This window comes from Rhinoderma darwinii, chromosome 1, assembly GCF_050947455.1.
Source record: "Rhinoderma darwinii isolate aRhiDar2 chromosome 1, aRhiDar2.hap1, whole genome shotgun sequence".
NCBI classification, from domain to species: domain Eukaryota; kingdom Metazoa; phylum Chordata; class Amphibia; order Anura; family Rhinodermatidae; genus Rhinoderma; species Rhinoderma darwinii.
This window is the reverse complement of record NC_134687.1, coordinates 254,085,509-254,094,856: the sequence shown is the minus strand read 5'-3', so window position 1 is coordinate 254,094,856 and position 9,348 is coordinate 254,085,509. Positions and strand designations below refer to the sequence as shown.

At 41.7% G+C, this 9,348-nt stretch overlaps 42 pseudogenes; all 42 read left to right on the top strand.

Annotated features, from left to right (window-relative positions):
* The first annotated feature begins 43 nt into the window (after positions 1-43).
* LOC142737401 (5S ribosomal RNA) lies at positions 44-162 on the top strand (annotated as a pseudogene).
* Positions 163-229: 67 nt separating this feature from the next.
* Positions 230-348, top strand: LOC142701087 (5S ribosomal RNA; annotated as a pseudogene).
* A 67-nt stretch (positions 349-415) lies between these two features.
* LOC142737338 (5S ribosomal RNA) lies at positions 416-534 on the top strand (annotated as a pseudogene).
* A 67-nt stretch (positions 535-601) lies between these two features.
* LOC142666060 (5S ribosomal RNA) lies at positions 602-720 on the top strand (annotated as a pseudogene).
* A 67-nt stretch (positions 721-787) lies between these two features.
* Positions 788-906, top strand: LOC142695623 (5S ribosomal RNA; annotated as a pseudogene).
* Positions 907-973: 67 nt separating this feature from the next.
* Positions 974-1,092, top strand: LOC142738451 (5S ribosomal RNA; annotated as a pseudogene).
* A 253-nt stretch (positions 1,093-1,345) lies between these two features.
* LOC142717175 (5S ribosomal RNA) lies at positions 1,346-1,464 on the top strand (annotated as a pseudogene).
* A 67-nt stretch (positions 1,465-1,531) lies between these two features.
* On the top strand, positions 1,532-1,650 carry LOC142727204 (5S ribosomal RNA; annotated as a pseudogene).
* Positions 1,651-1,717: 67 nt separating this feature from the next.
* Positions 1,718-1,836, top strand: LOC142668578 (5S ribosomal RNA; annotated as a pseudogene).
* A 67-nt stretch (positions 1,837-1,903) lies between these two features.
* Positions 1,904-2,022, top strand: LOC142708568 (5S ribosomal RNA; annotated as a pseudogene).
* A 67-nt stretch (positions 2,023-2,089) lies between these two features.
* LOC142675334 (5S ribosomal RNA) lies at positions 2,090-2,208 on the top strand (annotated as a pseudogene).
* A 67-nt stretch (positions 2,209-2,275) lies between these two features.
* On the top strand, positions 2,276-2,394 carry LOC142737442 (5S ribosomal RNA; annotated as a pseudogene).
* Positions 2,395-2,462: 68 nt separating this feature from the next.
* Positions 2,463-2,581, top strand: LOC142700227 (5S ribosomal RNA; annotated as a pseudogene).
* A 67-nt stretch (positions 2,582-2,648) lies between these two features.
* On the top strand, positions 2,649-2,767 carry LOC142702151 (5S ribosomal RNA; annotated as a pseudogene).
* Positions 2,768-2,834: 67 nt separating this feature from the next.
* On the top strand, positions 2,835-2,953 carry LOC142715721 (5S ribosomal RNA; annotated as a pseudogene).
* Positions 2,954-3,020: 67 nt separating this feature from the next.
* On the top strand, positions 3,021-3,139 carry LOC142665459 (5S ribosomal RNA; annotated as a pseudogene).
* Positions 3,140-3,206: 67 nt separating this feature from the next.
* Positions 3,207-3,325, top strand: LOC142680982 (5S ribosomal RNA; annotated as a pseudogene).
* A 253-nt stretch (positions 3,326-3,578) lies between these two features.
* LOC142700095 (5S ribosomal RNA) lies at positions 3,579-3,697 on the top strand (annotated as a pseudogene).
* Positions 3,698-3,764: 67 nt separating this feature from the next.
* Positions 3,765-3,883, top strand: LOC142726301 (5S ribosomal RNA; annotated as a pseudogene).
* Positions 3,884-3,950: 67 nt separating this feature from the next.
* On the top strand, positions 3,951-4,069 carry LOC142737051 (5S ribosomal RNA; annotated as a pseudogene).
* A 67-nt stretch (positions 4,070-4,136) lies between these two features.
* On the top strand, positions 4,137-4,255 carry LOC142681981 (5S ribosomal RNA; annotated as a pseudogene).
* A 253-nt stretch (positions 4,256-4,508) lies between these two features.
* LOC142707599 (5S ribosomal RNA) lies at positions 4,509-4,627 on the top strand (annotated as a pseudogene).
* Positions 4,628-4,879: 252 nt separating this feature from the next.
* On the top strand, positions 4,880-4,998 carry LOC142728742 (5S ribosomal RNA; annotated as a pseudogene).
* A 67-nt stretch (positions 4,999-5,065) lies between these two features.
* On the top strand, positions 5,066-5,184 carry LOC142737337 (5S ribosomal RNA; annotated as a pseudogene).
* Positions 5,185-5,251: 67 nt separating this feature from the next.
* Positions 5,252-5,370, top strand: LOC142737400 (5S ribosomal RNA; annotated as a pseudogene).
* Positions 5,371-5,437: 67 nt separating this feature from the next.
* LOC142701076 (5S ribosomal RNA) lies at positions 5,438-5,556 on the top strand (annotated as a pseudogene).
* Positions 5,557-5,623: 67 nt separating this feature from the next.
* On the top strand, positions 5,624-5,742 carry LOC142733046 (5S ribosomal RNA; annotated as a pseudogene).
* A 253-nt stretch (positions 5,743-5,995) lies between these two features.
* Positions 5,996-6,114, top strand: LOC142666480 (5S ribosomal RNA; annotated as a pseudogene).
* Positions 6,115-6,181: 67 nt separating this feature from the next.
* Positions 6,182-6,300, top strand: LOC142727193 (5S ribosomal RNA; annotated as a pseudogene).
* Positions 6,301-6,367: 67 nt separating this feature from the next.
* LOC142666578 (5S ribosomal RNA) lies at positions 6,368-6,486 on the top strand (annotated as a pseudogene).
* Positions 6,487-6,553: 67 nt separating this feature from the next.
* On the top strand, positions 6,554-6,672 carry LOC142708556 (5S ribosomal RNA; annotated as a pseudogene).
* A 67-nt stretch (positions 6,673-6,739) lies between these two features.
* Positions 6,740-6,858, top strand: LOC142688019 (5S ribosomal RNA; annotated as a pseudogene).
* A 67-nt stretch (positions 6,859-6,925) lies between these two features.
* On the top strand, positions 6,926-7,044 carry LOC142678455 (5S ribosomal RNA; annotated as a pseudogene).
* Positions 7,045-7,112: 68 nt separating this feature from the next.
* LOC142737336 (5S ribosomal RNA) lies at positions 7,113-7,231 on the top strand (annotated as a pseudogene).
* Positions 7,232-7,298: 67 nt separating this feature from the next.
* LOC142727182 (5S ribosomal RNA) lies at positions 7,299-7,417 on the top strand (annotated as a pseudogene).
* A 67-nt stretch (positions 7,418-7,484) lies between these two features.
* LOC142686698 (5S ribosomal RNA) lies at positions 7,485-7,603 on the top strand (annotated as a pseudogene).
* Positions 7,604-7,670: 67 nt separating this feature from the next.
* LOC142678299 (5S ribosomal RNA) lies at positions 7,671-7,789 on the top strand (annotated as a pseudogene).
* Positions 7,790-7,856: 67 nt separating this feature from the next.
* LOC142668567 (5S ribosomal RNA) lies at positions 7,857-7,975 on the top strand (annotated as a pseudogene).
* A 253-nt stretch (positions 7,976-8,228) lies between these two features.
* Positions 8,229-8,347, top strand: LOC142704069 (5S ribosomal RNA; annotated as a pseudogene).
* Positions 8,348-8,414: 67 nt separating this feature from the next.
* LOC142737441 (5S ribosomal RNA) lies at positions 8,415-8,533 on the top strand (annotated as a pseudogene).
* Positions 8,534-8,787: 254 nt separating this feature from the next.
* Positions 8,788-8,906, top strand: LOC142704740 (5S ribosomal RNA; annotated as a pseudogene).
* A 253-nt stretch (positions 8,907-9,159) lies between these two features.
* Positions 9,160-9,278, top strand: LOC142692510 (5S ribosomal RNA; annotated as a pseudogene).
* Positions 9,279-9,348: the final 70 nt, after the last annotated feature.

Sequence of the window (9,348 nt, the reverse complement as noted above, 5' to 3'; positions counted from 1 at the left end):
TTTCACAATAGATTAAATAGGACTATGGATTAAAGCATTTAACGTCAATGGCCATTCTAAGCTGAATGTGCCTGCTCTCGTCAGAACGCAGAAGTTACACAGCTTAAGGCCTCGCTAGTACCAGTGTGGGAAACTGTCTGGGAATCCGTGGTGCGGTTGAATTTTTATTATGTCGTTTAGATTTTGTTTCACAATCGATTAAAAAGGACTATGGATTAAAGCATTTAATGTCAATGGCCATTCTAAGCTGAATGTGCCTCCTCTCGTCAGACCGCAGAAGTTACACAGCTTAAGGCCTCGCAAGTACCAGTGTGGGAGACTGTCTGGGAATCCGTGGTGCGGTTGACTTTTTATTATGTCGTTTAGATTTTGTTTCACAATCGATTAAAAAGGACTATGGATTAAACCATTTAATGTCAATGGCCATTCTAAGCTGAATGTGCCTGCTCTCGTCAGATCGCAGAAGTTACACAGCTTAAGGCTTTGCTAGTACCAGTGTGGGAGACTGTCTGGGAATCCGTGGTGCGGTTGACTTTTTATTATGTCGTTTAGATTTTGTTTCACAATAGATTAAATAGGACTATGGATTAAAGCATTTAACGTCAATGGCCATTCTAAGCTGATTGTGCCTGCTCTCGTCAGAACGCAGAAGTTACACAGCTTAAGGCCTCGCTAGTACCAGTGTGGGAAACTGTCTGGGAATCCGTGGTGCGGTTGAATTTTTATTATGTCGTTTAGATTTTGTTTCACAATCGATTAAAAAGGACTATGTATTAAAGCATTTAATGTCAATGGCCATTCGAAGCTGAATGTCCCTGTTCTCGTCAGATCGCAGAAGTCACACAGCTTAAGGCCTCGCTAGTACCAGTGTGGGAGACTGTCTGGGAATACGTGGTGCAGTTGACTTTTTATTATGTTGTTTAGATTTTGTTTCACAATAAATTAAATAGGACTATGGATTAAGGCTTTTAATGTCAATGGCCATTCTAAGCTGAATGTGCCTGCTCTCGTCAGATCGCAGAAGTTACACAGCTTAAGGCCTCGCTAGTATCAGTGTGGGAGACTGTCTGGGAATCCGTGGTGTGGTTGACTTTTTATTATGTCGTTTAGATTTTGTTTCACAATCGATTAAAAAGGACTATGGATTAAAGCATTTAATGTCAATGGCCATTCTAAGCTGAATGTGCAAGCTCTCGTTAGATTGCAGAAGTTACACAGCTTAACGCCTCGCTAGTACCAGTGTGGGAGACTGTCTGGGAATCCGTGGTGCGGTTGACTTTTTATTATGTCGTTTACATTTTGTTTCACAATAGATTAAATAGGACTATGGAGTAAAGCATTTAACGTCAATGGCCATTCTAAGCTGAATGTGCCTGCTCTCGTCAGATCGCAGAAGTTAAACAGCTTAAGGCCTCGCTAGTACCAGTGTGGGAGACTGTCTGGGAATCCGTGGTGTGGTTGAATTTTTATTATGTCGTTTAGATTTTGTTTCACAATCGATTAAAAAGGACTATGGATTAAAGCATTTGATGTCAATGGCCATTCTAAGCTGAATGTCCCTGCTCTCGTCAGATCGCAGAAGTTACACAGCTTAAGGCCTCGCTAGTACCAGTGTGGGAGACTGTCTGGGAATCCGTGGTGCGGTTGACTTTATATTATGTTGTTTAGATTTTGTTTCACAATCGATTAAAAAGGACTATGGATTAAAGCATTTAATGTCTATGGCCATTCTAAGCTGAATGTGCCTGCTCTCGTCAGATCGCAGAAGTTACACAGCTTAAGGCCTCGCTAGTACCAGTGTGGGAGACTGTCTGGGAATCCGTGGTGCGGCTGACTTTTTATTATGTCGTTTAGATTTTGTTTCACAATAGATTAAATAGGACTATGGATTAAAGCATTTAACGTCAATGGCCATTCTAAGCTCAATGTGCCTGCTCTCGTCAGAACGCAGCAGTTACACAGCTTAAGGCCTCGCTAGTACCAGTGTGGGAGACTGTCTTGGAATCCGTGGTGCGGTTGAATTTTTATTATGTCGTTTAGATTTTGTTTCACAATCGATTAAAAAGGACTATGGATTAAAGCATTTAATGTCAATGGACATTCTAAGCTGAATGTCCCTGCTCTCATCAGATCGCAGAAGTTACACAGCTTAAGACCTCGCTAGTACCAGTGTGGGAGACTGTCTGGGAATCCGTGGTGCGGTTGACTTTTTATTATGTTGTTTAGATTTTGTTTCACAATAGATTAAATAGGACTATGGATTAAGGCTTTTAATGTCAATGGCCATTCTAAGCTGAATGTGCCTGCTCTGGTCAGAACGCAGAAGTTACACAGCTTAAGGCCTCGCTAGTACCAGTGTGGGAGACTGTCTGGGAATCCGTGGTGCGGTTGACATTTTTATTGTGTCGTTTAGATTTTGTTTCACAATCGATTAAATAGGACTATGGATTAAAGCATTTAACGTCAATGGCCATTCTAAGCTGAATGTGCCTGCTCTCGTCAGATCGCAGAAGTTACACAGCTTAAGGCCTCGCTAGTACCAGTGTGGGAGACTGTCTGGGAATCCGTGGTGCGGTTGACTTTTTATCATGTAGTTTAGATTTTGTTTCACAATCGATTAAAAAGGACTATGGATTAAGGCTTTTAATGTTAATGGCCATTCTAAGCTGAATGTGCCTGCTCTCGTCAGATCGCAGAAGTTACACAGCTTAAGGACTCGCTAGTACCAGTGTGGGAGACTGTCTGGGAATCCGTGGTGCGGTTGTCTTTTTATTATGTCGTTTAGATTTTGTTTCACAATCGATTAAAAAGGACTATGGATTAAAGCATTTAATGTCAATGGCCATTCTAAGCTGAATGTTCCTGCTCTCGTCAGATCGCAGAAGTTACACAGCTTAAGGCCTCGCTAGTACCAGTGTGGGAGACTGTCTGGGAATCCGTGGTGCGGTTGACTTTTTATTATGTCGTTTAGATTTTGTTTCACAATCGATTAAAAAGTACTATGGATTAAAGCGTTTAATGTCAATGGCCATTCTAAGCTGAATGTGCCTGCTCTCGTCAGATCGCAGAAGTTACACAGCTTAAGGCCTCGCTAGTACCAGTGTGGGAGACTGTCTGTGAATCCGTGGTGTGGTTGACTTTTGATTATGTCGTTTAGATTTTGTTTCACAATAGATTAAATAGGACTTTGGATTAAAGCATTTAACGTCAATGGCCATTCTAAGCTGAATGTGCCTGCTCTCGTTAGATCGCAGAAGTTACACAGCTTAACGCCTCGCTAGTACCAGTGTGGGAGACTGTCTGGGAATCCGTGGTGCGGTTGACTTTTTATTATGTCGTTTAGATTTTGTTTCACAATAGATTAAATAGGACTATGGATTAAAGGATTTAACGTCAATGGCCATTCTAAGCTGAATGTGCCTACTCTCGTCAGATCGCAGAAGTTACACAGCTTAAGTCCTCGCTAGTACCAGTGTGGGAGACTGTCTGGCAATCCGTGGAGCGGTTGAATTTTTATTATGTCGTTTAGATTTTGTTTCACAATCGATTAAAAAGGACTATGGATTAAAGCATTTAATGTCAATGGCCATTCTAAGCTGAATGTGCCTGCTCTCGTCAGATCGCAGAAGTTACACAGCTTAAGGCCTCGCTAGTACCAGTGTGGGAGACTGTCTGGGAATCCGTGGTGCGGTTGACTTTTTATTATGTCGTTTAGATTTTGTTTCACAATAGATTAAATAGGACTATGGATTAAAGCATTTAACGTCAATGGCCATTCTAAGCTGAATGTGCCTGCTCTCGTCAGAACGCAGAAGTTACACAGCTTAAGGCCTCGCTAGTACCAGTGTGGGAGACTGTCTGGGAATCCGTGGTGCGGTTGACTTTTTATTATGTCGTTTAGATTTTGTTTCACAATCGATTAAAAAGGACTATGGATTAAAGCATTTAATGTCAATGGCCATTCTAAGCTGAATGTGCCTGCTCTCGTCAGATCGCAGAAATTACACAGCTTAAGGCCTCGCTAGTACCAGTGTGGGAGACTGTCTGGGAATCCATGGTGCGGTTGACTTTTTATTATGTCGTTTAGATTTTGTTTCACAATAGATTAAATAGGACTATGGATTAAAGCATTTAACGTCAATGGCCATTCTAAGCTGAATGTGCCTGCTCTCGTCAGAACGCAGATGTTACACAGCTTAAGGCCTCGCTAGTACCAGTGTGGGAGGCTGTTTGGGAATCCGTGGTGCGGTAGACTTTTTATTATGTCGTTTAGATTTTGTTTCACAATCGATTAAAAAGGACTATGGATTAAAGCATTTAATGTCAATGGCAATTCTAAGCTGAATGTGCCTGCTCTCGTTAGATCGCAGAAGTTACACAGCTTAAGCCCTCGCTAGTACCAGTGTGGGAGAGTGTCTGGGAATCCGTGGTGCGGTTGACTTTTTATTATGTCGTTTAGATTTTGTTTCACAATAGATTAAATAGGACTATGGATTAAAGCATTTAACGTCAATGGCCATTCTAAGCTGAATGTACCTGCTCTCGTCAGAACGCAGCAGTTACACAGCTTAAGGCCTCGCTAGTACCAGTGTGGGAGACTGTCTTGTAATCCGTGGTGCGGTTGAATTTTTATTATGTCGTTTAGATTTTGTTTCACAATCGATTAAAAAGGACTATGGATTAAAGCATTTAATGTCAATGGACATTCTAAGCTGAATGTCCCTGCTCTCGTCAGATCGCAGAAGTTACACAGCTTAAGACCTCGCTAGTACCAGTGTGGAGACTGTCTGGGAATCCGTGGTGCGGTTGACTTTTTATTATGTTGTTTAGATTTTGTTTCACAATAGATTAAATAGGACTATGGATTAAAGCATTTAATGTCAATGGCCATTCTAAGCTGAATGTGCCTGCTCTCGTCAGACCGCAGAAGTTACACAGCTTAAGGCCTCGCTAGTACCAGTGTGGGAGACTGTCTGGGAATCCGTGGTGCGGTTGACTTTTTATTATGTCGTTTAGATTTTGTTTCACAATCGATTAAAAAGGACTATGGATTAAAGCATTTAATGTCAATGGCCATTCTAAGCTGAATGTGCCTGCTCTCGTCAGATCGCAGAAGTTACACAGCTTAAGGCTTTGCTAGTACCAGTGTGGGAGACTGTCTGGGAATCCGTGGTGCGGTTGACTTTTTATTATGTCGTTTAGATTTTGTTTCACAATAGATTAAATAGGACTATGGATTAAAGCATTTAACGTCAATGGCCATTCTAAGCTGAATGTGCCTGCTCTCGTCAGAACGCAGAAGTTACACAGCTTAAGGCCTCGCTAGTACCAGTGTGGGAAACTGTCTGGGAATCCGTGGTGCGGTTGAATTTTTATTATGTCGTTTAGATTTTGTTTCACAATCGATTAAAAAGGACTATGGATTAAAGCATTTAATGTCAATGGCCATTCTAAGCTGAATGTGCCTCCTCTCGTCAGACCGCAGAAGTTACACAGCTTAAGGCCTCGCAAGTACCAGTGTGGGAGACTGTCTGGGAATCCGTGGTGCGGTTGACTTTTTATTATGTCGTTTAGATTTTGTTTCACAATCGATTAAAAAGGACTATGGATTAAAGCATTTAATGTCAATGGCCATTCTAAGCTGAATGTGCCTGCTCTCGTCAGATCGCAGAAGTTACACAGCTTAAGGCCTCGCTAGTACCAGTGTGGGAGACTGTCTGGGAATCCGTGGTGTGGTTGACTTTTTATTATGTCGTTTAGATTTTGTTTCACAATCGATTAAAAAGGACTATGGATTAAAGCATTTAATGTCAACGGCCATTCTAAGCTGAATGTGCAAGCTCTCGTTAGATTGCAGAAGTTACACAGCTTAACGCCTCGCTAGTACCAGTGTGGGAGACTGTCTGGGAATCCGTGGTGCGGTTGACTTTTTATTATGTTGTTTACATTTTGTTTCACAATAGATTAAATAGGACTATGGAGTAAAGCATTTAACGTCAATGGCCATTCTAAGCTGAATGTGCCTGCTCTCGTCAGATCGCAGAAGTTACACAGCTTAAGGCCTCGCTAGTACCAGTGTGGGAGACTGTCTGGGAATCCGTGGTGTGGTTGAATTTTTATTATGTCGTTTAGATTTTGTTTCACAATCGATTAAAAAGGACTATGGATTAAAGCATTTGATGTCAATGGCCATTCTAAGCTGAATGTCCCTGCTCTCGTCAGATCGCAGAAGTTACACAGCTTAAGGCCTCGCTAGTACCAGTGTGGGAGACTGTCTGGGAATCCGTGGTGCGGTTGACTTTATATTATGTTGTTTAGATTTTGTTTCACAATCGATTAAAAAGGACTATGGATTAAAGCCTTTAATGTCTATGGCCATTCTAAGCTGAATGTGCCTGCTCTCGTCAGATCGCAGAAATTACACAGCTTAAGGCCTCGCTAGTACCAGTGTGGGAGACTGTCTGGGAATCCGTGGTGCGGCTGACTTTTTATTATGTCGTTTAGATTTTGTTTCACAATAGATTAAATAGGACTATGGATTAAAGCATTTAACGTCAATGGCCATTCTAAGCTCAATGTGCCTGCTCTCGTCAGAACGCAGCAGTTACACAGCTTAAGGCCTCGCTAGTACCAGTGTGGGAGACTGTCTTGGAATCCGTGGTGCGGTTGAATTTTTATTATGTCGTTTAGATTTTGTTTCACAATCGATTAAAAAGGACTATGGATTAAAGCATTTAATGTCAATGGACATTCTAAGCTGAATGTCCCTGCTCTCGTCAGATCGCAGAAGTTACACAGCTTAAGACCTCGCTAGTACCAGTGTGGGAGACTGTCTGGGAATCCGTGGTGCGGTTGACTTTTTATTATGTTGTTTAGATTTTGTTTCACAATAGATTAAATAGGACTATGGATTAAGGCTTTTAATATCAATGGCCATTCTAAGCTGAATGTGCCTGCTCTGGTCAGAACGCAGAAGTTACACAGCTTAAGGCCTCGCTAGTACCAGTGTGGGAGACTGTCTGGGAATCCGTGGTGCGGTTGACATTTTTATTGTGTCGTTTAGATTTTGTTTCACAATCGATTAAAAAGGACTATGGATTAAAGCATTTAATGTCAATGGCCATTCTAAGCTGAATGTGCCTGCTCTCGTCAGATCGCAGAAGTTACACAGCTTAAGGCTTTGCTAGTACCAGTGTGGGAGACTGTCTGGGAATCCGTGGTGCGGTTGACTTTTTATTGTGTCGTTTAGATTTTGTTTCACAATAGATTAAATAGGACTATGGAGTAAAGCATTTGATGTCAATGGCCATTCTAAGCTGAATGTCCCTGCTCTCGTCAGATCGCAGAAGTTACACAGCTTAAGGCCTCGCTAGTACCAGTGTGGGAGACTGTCTGGGAATCCGTGGTGCGGTTGACTTTATATTATGTTGTTTAGATTTTGTTTCACAATCGATTAAAAAGGACTATGGATTAAAGCATTTAATGTCTATGGCCATTCTAAGCTGAATGTGCCTGCTCTCGTCAGATCGCAGAAGTTACACAGCTTAAGGCCTCGCTAGTACCAGTGTGGGAGACTGTCTGGGAATCCGTGGTGTGGTTGAATTTTTATTATGTCGTTTAGATTTTGTTTCACAATCGATTAAAAAGGACTATGGATTAAAGCATTTGATGTCAATGGCCATTCTAAGCTGAATGTCCCTGCTCTCGTCAGATCGCAGAAGTTACACAGCTTAAGGCCTCGCTAGTACCAGTGTGGGAGACTGTCTGGGAATCCGTGTTGCGGTTGACTTTATATTATGTTGTTTAGATTTTGTTTCACAATCGATTAAAAAGGACTATGGATTAAAGCATTTAATGTCTATGGCCATTCTAAGCTGAATGTGCCTGCTCTCGTCAGATCGCAGAAGTTACACAGCTTAAGGCCTCGCTAGTACCAGTGTGGGAGACTGTCTGGGAATCCGTGGTGCGGCTGACTTTTTATTATGTCGTTTAGATTTTGTTTCACAATAGATTAAATAGGACTATGGATTAAAGCATTTAACGTCAATGGCCATTCTAAGCTCAATGTGCCTGCTCTCGTCAGAACGCAGCAGTTACACAGCTTAAGGCCTCGCTAGTACCAGTGTGGGAGACTGTCTTGTAATCCGTGGTGCGGTTGAATTTTTATTATGTCGTTTAGATTTTGTTTCACAATCGATTAAAAAGGACTATGGATTAAAGCATTTAATGTCAATGGACATTCTAAGCTGAATGTCCCTGCTCTCGTCAGATCGCAGAAGTTACACAGCTTAAGACCTTGCTAGTACCAGTGTGGGAGACTGTCTGGGAATCCGTGGTGCAGTTGACTTTTTATTATGTTGTTTAGATTTTGTTTCACAATAGATTAAATAGGACTATGGATTAAGGCTTTTAATGTCAATGGCCATTCTAAGCTGAATGTGCCTGCTCTGGTCAGAACGCAGAAGTTACACAGCTTAAGGCCTCGCTAGTACCAGTGTGGGAGACTGTCTGGGAATCCGTGGTGCGGTTGACATTTTTATTGTGTCGTTTAGATTTTGTTTCACAATCGATTAAAAAGGACTATGGATTAACGCCTTTAATGTCAATGGCCATTCTAAGCTGAATGTCCCTGCTCTTGTTAGATCGCAGAAGTTACACAGTTTAACGCCTCGCTAGTACCAGTGTGGGAGACTGTCTGGGAATCCGTGGTGCGGTTGACTTTTTATTATGTCGTTTAGATTTTGTTTCACAATAGATTAAATAGGACTATGGATTAAAGCATTTAACGTCAATGGCCATTCTAAGCTGAATGTGCCTGCTCTGGTCAGAACGCAGAAGTTACACAGCTTAAGGCCTCGCTAGTACCAGTGTGGGAGACTGTCTGAGAATCCGTGGTGCGGTTGAATTTTTATTGTGTCGTTTAGATTTTGTTTCACAATCGATTAAAAAGGACTATGGATTAAAGCCTTTAATGTCAATGGCCATTCTAAGCTGAATGTCCCTGCTCTTGTTAGATCGCAGAAGTTACACAGCTTAACGCCTTGCTAGTACCAGTGTGGGAGACTGTCTGGGAATCCGTGGTGCGGTTGACTTTTTATTATGTCGTTTAGATTTTGTTTCACAATAGATTAAATAGGACTATGGATTAAGGCTTTTAATGTTAATGGCCATTCTAAACTGAATGTGCCTGCTCTCGTCAGATCGCAGAAGTTACACAGCTTAAGGCCTCGCTAGTACCAGTGTGGGAGACTGTCTGGGAATCCGTGGTGCGGTTGAATTTTTATTGTGTCGTTTAGATTTTGTTTCACAATCGATTAAAAAGGACTATGGATTAAAGCCTTTAATGTC